Source organism: Dromiciops gliroides, chromosome 1 (genome assembly GCF_019393635.1).
Source record: "Dromiciops gliroides isolate mDroGli1 chromosome 1, mDroGli1.pri, whole genome shotgun sequence".
Taxonomy (NCBI): domain Eukaryota; kingdom Metazoa; phylum Chordata; class Mammalia; order Microbiotheria; family Microbiotheriidae; genus Dromiciops; species Dromiciops gliroides.
Genome location: NC_057861.1, coordinates 392941752 through 392949912, shown reverse-complemented (window position 1 = coordinate 392949912; position 8161 = coordinate 392941752). Strand labels below are relative to the sequence as shown.

At 43.3% G+C, this 8161-nt stretch overlaps 1 pseudogene; it reads right to left on the bottom strand.

Annotated features, from left to right (window-relative positions):
* Positions 1 to 506: 506 nt before the first annotated feature.
* On the bottom strand, positions 507 to 1258 carry LOC122736897 (annotated as a pseudogene).
* Between the last annotated feature and the right edge of the window lie 6903 nt (positions 1259 to 8161).

Below are 8161 nucleotides of genomic sequence, written 5' to 3'. Positions count from 1 at the left end.
CCTGTAAGAGAATAAGAGGATAATCTTCATCCTCTAAGCTCAAGCTCTTTGCTGAAGCTGTTATCTCAATTAAAAAAAAACAAAAACAAAAACAAAACGAAAATGAAAACCATGACAGATGGAGCCACTAGAAGATGAGATCTCACACAGTGCAACTCCCAAAGTAAATAAGGATTCAAAATGTGCCTTGAGAGGAGTCTGAAGAAGCTCCAAATTCCTTCCAACTCACAGAATCTCAGAGTTGGAAATGAGTTCCTATAATTGAGTCCCACAAATTTCTGAACAGGATTCCCTGACAACTGGTCAGCTACCATGGGCTCCCAGACCCCCACTGATAGGAAATACTATCTCTTTGAGGCAACTCTTTCCCTTTTTGGAACCAGAATAGCTCAACTTTGGGGCAGTTTTGCATTCTATCTGGCCAAAATCTTTCTCTACAACTTCTACCCATCATTCCTCGTTTGTTTTTTTCCCCCCTCTGGGACCAAAAGGCATTCTTCTTCTTCTTCTTCTTTTTGCTTGCAAATATTTTTATTCAAATGTAATTTTTGAGTAGAATTTAGATCTTATTGAAGGCAACAACATCCATGGATTGCACATAATCTTCAAAGGCAGTTATCTGTTCCTCTAGCATATCTGAAACAACTTTGTCGTCTCCCACCACACACTGTATTTGAACCTTTTTGATATCGTATCCCACTGGAACTAGTTTAGAAGACCCCAGCCCAAGCCATCTGCCTGAATGCTTCTGACACATTCCTCCAATTTTGCCATATCTGTCTCATCATCCCAAGGTTTTACATCCAGTAAGAGGGAAGACTTGGCAACAATTGCAGGGTTTTAAAAAATTTCTTTGATTCATACTGAGCCAGGCGTTCTTCTCTCAGCTTCTTTGCTTCTTCACTTTCCTCCTCAGACCCAAACAGATCAATGTCATCATCACCTTTGCTGTCTGCAGCTCCACCACTTCCTGTGGTATCTTCTACATCAGCAGGCCCATACTTGCCCAAAGCCTTCTTTATTCCTGGCAAGCTCGCCTTCTGGTCTCGTAGGACTTAATGTGGTTATACCAACGGAGGGCATGGTACAAGTCTGCGACCGGCGGTCCGAGATAGCTTCAAACACCGCGATGTTGGCCTGGGACTATGCGTACCCTTCGATGTAGCTCTTGTCCGCCAAGAAGTCGTTGAGGTGCTGCAGGCCCGCGGGTGTCTTAAGATCTCCGAAGCCCATGGTGGTGGTGGGAGGGACCGGGAAGAGGCGGCGGAGGAACTGAGCGGGTAGGAAAGGAGCGCAGCATGCAAACACGCTAGCGTGGGCAGCCGACTGAAAAAAGAAAAGGCATTCTTCTTAATCCCTCTCCCACATGACAGGTTGAAGACAACTAGCAAGATTCCAGTCTTCTCATCTCCAGATTAAATAGCCCCAGTGCCTTCAGCTGATCCTTGTATCACATGATTTCCAGTCCTCTCATTGATCTGGGTGATCTCTTCTCTACAAGTACCCATCTAACAACATGCCCTGCATTCATCCTGGGGTAGGCTGAAGTTTATCTCTGTGCTGTCCACAAAATAAGGATTTCTTTAGAAAATTTTAGGTGAGATAAAAAAGGATTCTTTTCAGTCTAGAAACACAGGTTGAGGGGATATACAGGGACCTGTAAAATTGTGAAGGGTAGATAGATAGGGCAAATACTTACTTTTCCACCAAGGTTAAGAATACTCCAGCTAAGAACATGCCTGAAAACTTGAAAGAGGTGTAGTCCTAGAATAAATAAAAGGACTTTATGTAATGTACTCACAGGGAATGTCTGGACAAATACATAAGTTCATGGTGTAGTAGGAAAAACACTGGGCTAGGATATCAGGACTCGAGTTCTTTCTAGTAGTCCCTTCTGTCTGGTTCCTTCTCTGCCTCTAAATAAATGTTACCTTGGCTAAGTCATGCAACCTCTCCCAGTCTCAGGACCTTCATTTTTAAAATGTGGGGTCCAGGTTGGTTGATCTCTAAGCTCCTTTCCTGCTCTGATATTGTGTGAGGTGGAATTATAAACTGAACCTCCACCACATTGCTTGGGTTGTTCACCAAACCTAGCCCTGGACACTTCTAGCTCATTCTCCCTCTCAACTTCCTGCAAAATCCTTAGGCTTTTTTGTTTAGAGTCATGCCTTAAAACAAAACCAAAACTCCAAACCCTGCAGATACAACTTTAGACTTGCCATGTTTCTCATTTATAGATATCGACTACATGCTATCTTATCCCTACATTTTCCCCCATCCCAAATGGACTGATACAGCCTTCCTTTGTTATGCTGGCCAAGGGTTCTGAATGCCATGTGTTGACGTGCCTTCTCTATCCCCCTTTGGTTAAAAAATGAGCCCTACTCCAAATCCAGGAATCTGGCTTGTTTCCTGTATCTCCTATTTCAAGTCACATGTGGTGTGCAGTTACTGTAAATGGTATGAGGCAAGCCTGGTGGTGAGGGGGATGTGTCAGTTCTGGTTGCCTCCAGTGCCTTCCGTTCAATGATATGACACATTGTATCCTATTGCTTCACCAAAGCCACAATATCCTACTGTGGACCGTGGATATGACCCCAGAGATGGGAACTCAACCAACCATTTGCCAGCGTCCTTGAGGATTGTCTGTGGCACGTGAGGTGACCATGGACAACATTTTGCAGTGTGGGCAGGATGAATGGAAAACTTGAAAGGATCTGAATCGATGTGATTTGCTAAGGGCCTTTCAAAAGTTTAAATAGTGAGGATGCCTAAAGACATTTGGTATCTCAGAAATTTTAGGGTTATAGAGTTATTGCAGCACAATCTGTTCAGTCCATACTCTATGATCATTCCAGAGCCATAACTAGGCTTGGGCCACTGGCATTTGGTTCAAGGGTGCCCACATTGGTGGGGAGGTAGGGGCAAACAACATCTTTTCCTCATGGTGGTCCTTTACCTGGTATAAGGGAGAGGAGGGAGACTCAAAGTCTCTGTCAGAACTCTGAGTAAATAAATGTTACGTTGACTTTTTTTTTTTTTGTGGTGAGGCAATTGGGGTTAAGTGACTTGCCCAGGGTCACACAGCTAGTAAGTGTCAAGTGTCTGAGGCTGGATTTGAACTCAGGTCCTCCTGAATCCAGGGCCGGTGCTCTATCCACTGCACCACCTAGCTGCCCCTGTTACCTTGACTTTTAAGGTCCTTTCCTCCTCTAACATAAGGTTAGTCCTGGGATAAGGAGCTGGCAGACATGAGATCCATATATTTCTCCTCTAGACCAAGTGAGGCCCCAGGGCAAAGGGGCACCACAGTTCCTGATCAGCTGAGAATAAGAAATGAATGGAAATATGGTCTCCCAGACCACTTTCTACACTTGAAGAGGGGGGTTTCCACTTCTCTGGAAATGGTTGTGCTTCTCTGCTCCTCTTTCTGTGCAGGAAGAGGGATAGCTCAGCCCACAGGGAGTCTGGACACAAGTTGCTGACTGGGAAGTAGTGCCCTAATGACCATGTATTAGAAGAAAGGAGGCACATGAACCCTGTAGGGACAGTAACTCGACCTCTACAGGGTGGGAGGGGAAGGGGATGCTCTTTCATGTATCAAGAAGAGAAGAAACACTGCTCTCAGCTAGTGACAGGATGAGAATTTGGCTGGTAAGGGATTCATTAAACCATTTATATTCCTCCCCATTCCCAATGGATGTATTGTCCCACTTAGCACAGTGGATACCCCGAACCTTTTTATCCATCCTCAAGCCTCTTGTGACACTCTGTCTCCCTGCCATTTGAGCTGAAAAACCTGCCTCATACTTTACCAAAAAACTTGAAGCTATTTGCTAAGTATTCTCTCTTTTCTTCTCACCTCCTCCTTATCTCACATCATTCAGATGTCTTCCCTCACTCACTATTTCTTCTTCACTCCAAGCTTACATGAAGAGGTGGCCCTTTTTGACAAGACAAATCTTTCCAGATACACCATGGATCCATTTCAACCAATCTTCTTAAACAGAATGCCCCCTCGATCCACTTTCTCACTAATCTTCAAACCCTTCTCCCTATATATTGTCAGTTTCCCTACTACCTATAAACATGTCCATTCCTTATCCTTTAAAAAAGGTACAGTTCTCTTCTGCTTTCCAGATGGTGGACTTCTAATCTTGGTAGCCTGTTCTCAGTGGTAATTCCCTTATTCATGCTTAGTTCATCATTTTGTCTACTTGAGCGTTAGTTACTTTAAAGCATTTAAAAAACAATAACAAGAACATGCATTTATCAAGGGTGGAAAATGTTTCACATGTTGGGGACACAGAGATAGACATGGCCCAGGCCTTGCGTTCAAATAAGTTACATTCTAGTGGGCACTGGGAAACAGTGGGTAGGAAAATATATGCACAAATGACCATGCTACAAAGGAATGTCTCAGAAAATCAAAAGAGAGGTCCAGGAAAAGAGCTATAAGAAAGTTGAAGAAGGAAAGATTATTTCCATCTTGGGCATGAGAGAAGGGGCTCATTGAGAAAGTAGTACCTAAGAAAATGATCCTGCTCTTCTCTAAACTTTCTCTACCTCCACTGTCTTGTTTGTTTGTTTTGTTTGTTTGTGGGGCAATGAGGGTTAAGTGCCTTGCTCAGGGTCACACAGCTAGTGTCAAGTGTCTGAGACCAGATTTGAACTCAGGTCCTCCTGAATCCAACTCGGGTGCTTTATCCACTGCACCACCTAGCTGCCCCTATTATGTCTTTGTTGGTGTTCCAAGTACCTTGACGATGTTACTGATCCCAGGGGGCAACTTAAGTGGTATAGTGGATAGAGCATTGGCTCTGGACTCAGGAGGACCTGAGTTCAAATATACCCTCAAACACTTACTAGCTGTGTGACCCTGGGCAAGTCACTTAACCCCAGTTGCCTTAAAAACCACCCAAGACCATCTCCAGTCATCTTGATTTATATCTTGCCACTGAACCCAGATGACTGTGCAGGAGAAAGTGAGGTTGGTGACCTTGCACAGCCCTCCCTCACTTAAATCCAATTCAGTACAAGTCATGACATCACCCCAGTGGTCCTCTTCAAGATCAAAGCACAACCATCAACAACTGATCCCAGGAAGCATATCTACCCACTGTTCTTCCTTCCAAATGACCAGAAGCACAAATACCTACCAATTTAGATGAAGAGAAGACTGGAGAGTCATCGAGACTGACAAGGACCCTTCATTAAATGGCAATCTGAAACTTTCATAGGAGCAGTCAACTGAAATGCAGAGTTGCCAGAGAGCTGGTTTCATAGGGTGGGAGGCTCCTCCAAGGAGAGACCTGAGTGCATTATTCATAGCTTGTCATTTGCAGTGAAGGAGACAGGTTGTCCTCTGATACCTCTGAAGAAGTTCATGATTTATTGGAAGCATTGAAAGAAATATAAAAACAAATAGTAATATAATCCCCCAGGGAAGACTAGCTTTGGTCTTTTACATAATATTAGAGCCACTGCAAATAGTTTCTCCGAGATAAAAACTTTGGCAAACATTCAACATGAAATGTTTGAGAAATGAAACTATTCATTTTTCGATGTCAGGAGACTTGAGCCTTGTCCAGCATTCTAAATACAGAAAATAAAAAGAGCAAAAAAACAAATCCCTGAATTTCAAGTTATAGGAAGGATGTCTATAAGTCAACCTAACACAGTGTCAGCACCTCTGAAGCCACATTCCCTTTCACAGGGGACTTAGGGGCTCTTGTAACCTCTAGCCCCTTTCTCTCAAACCACTACAATGAGTCTCAGCATTTAATCACAGATCTTCATGATCAGCAGGAAAGAAATATAATTGTTTGTGTCTGACCATGCCACAGGGGTTATTCATTCTTGAAATCTTTTCTGGCCCAGCCCCAAGTAGGACATTTTATATTTGGGACAATTTCCATAAGCTGTGACCAGGGAAAAGTAGCTTTGGTGGTGTTTGGACTACCCCCACCATGGGCAAGAAGCAAGGATTCTGGGATACAGTAACAAGGCTGGCCCTGGGGTAAAGGAACAAAAAAAAAAAAGAAAGAAAGAAAAAGGTATGGGTGAATCTCTCCCCAGTCCAACTTCTTATTTTAGCTAATTTTTCTTGCGAGGACAGATAGAGCCTTTATTAAGCACTTGCTGCATGCCAAGCATTGTGCTAAGCATTTGGGATACAAATAAAACACACAAGACAGCATTAGCCTCTCTAATTGGGAAAGGCGACTCATTAAGAGGAGGTGGAAGGCTGGGGGGAGGGAGGAAGTGCATCCATAATGGAGCAGTGTAGCAAACTAGTAAGAAGAAGAAAAGGAGGAATCTGTAGAGAGTATTGGCATGAGCGAGGCAAAGCATGTGGGGGGTCCTTCTTAAAACGTTGGTCCCAGCTAGGGAGTTAGGAATCAGGAGAGCAGAGCCTTAGGGCAGAGGGAGGTGAGGGGAAGGAGCTAAGCTCTGTTGTTTCTTCACTGTCAAAAAACTATTAGAGTCTTCAGAACCCATCACTGTGTCCCCTCCAAATTCTGTGCACTGGATAAAGTCCCAGTTGCTCTGGGTCTGCCTTTTGGCATTTGTGAAGTGTCAGAGCACATGCGTCTGTGCTTACTACTACTCCCCTTTTCCACAGTAGGTAAATAGCAGGAAAAACCAGGAGCAGTGCTCTGCACACCATGAACACTTGTTCTTGGTTTCAAAACCACCCAACCCTTTAGAAATGACTGATTTTTTTCTTTCTTTTTTCTTTTTTCCCTAAAACTCTTGTTGCCATGAATTTGATTTGGGGGCAGGGTCTGATCTGGTCTGGGAAGGGAAGAGAAAATAAAATGTCTTCAGTTTTTTCTTCTCCCTGGGAAAATAGAACATCAGGAAGGCCAATGATGACCCAATGATGTTCCACCCGGAAAGGGCCTCTTGGCTCCCTGCTTCCCCCCAACACCCTTGTTGAAGCAGAAACATCACAGCTGCTTTAATGATGGCTTGGAACTTTCTAAAGCTCACTTATAAGAAACCATATGGAGTTATTGCCAAGGGCACTAAAGTGTGGCTTTCCACATGCAATTAGTATCTCAGTTTCATGGTGCTCAGGGTACTTCTTGCTCCTCTCTTCCAGTGGCTCTTTTAGCCCAATGTCACTGTGTTTGTCTACTCTCAGGTCTCACTTGGGTAGTAAATCTATCCAGTCCTTTGCTGGGCCTCATATCCGTAGCTCTTGGAGGACATAGTCCTCTGCCTTGTATCAAGAGGAAGGCTGTTGATTTGACCCAGTCAGACATCCCTACTGGAAAAACTCATCCCCCTACTCCTCTGTACCAAGGCTATTCTCTTCCTCCTCCACTACCTACCTACTCAAGCTTGTGATGAAGTAATAAGATGGCCCTTGCCATACTTCCCTGCTTTTAGACAGTTCTGTTACTCATCTGCCTTCCTCAGCACTGTTCGGAGAGAACTAATTGTATAATTGAAATGAATACCACCTGACAGGTCAACATCTATATGTGAATTGAAGAGGAAGAAATAACATCTGTGGCTCCATCCACAGGATGCAGATGTACAGGTAATACCAGTTCCATGAGCATATGAGGGGAAAGTAGGGAACACCAGAGTTTGTAGAAATCCAGGTTAGAGCTGAGGGAAATAAAGCTGCTTAAGATTCTTGGCATTTCATCACTTGACCATTTCATGAAATTCTGACAAGGTAAACTGTGAAACAAAGATGCTTGAATGAAAACCACTTTGTAGACTTTTTTTTGGATTGGAACTAATGTGTGGATAACTCAGTTTGGCAAAATGGGCAAAATGAGTTAAAGATCTTTTATTACAAAAGTAAGCAGCAAATATCATTCCAACTGATTGAGTCGGAAAGGCCTACAACACTTGGGAGAACCTGAATTTGTAGTCAGCTTTGTTGCAGAAAGTGCCACCAGTTTGGGAATAGCCTTCATAAATTATTCTTTTAATCTGATGATTAAATCATAGTGGTATCATAGTGGCTAGAGCATAAGACCCTAACCCAAGCAGGCTTGTCTGGTAAGAGCAATATCCTAATTTTCCACCCCCATTCAAGTTAAGCTAGCTTTTTTTTCCTAAAAAAAGTATTAAACAAAACATAAGATAGATAATTTTGATTACATAAAATTAAGCTTTTGCACAAACAAAACTAATG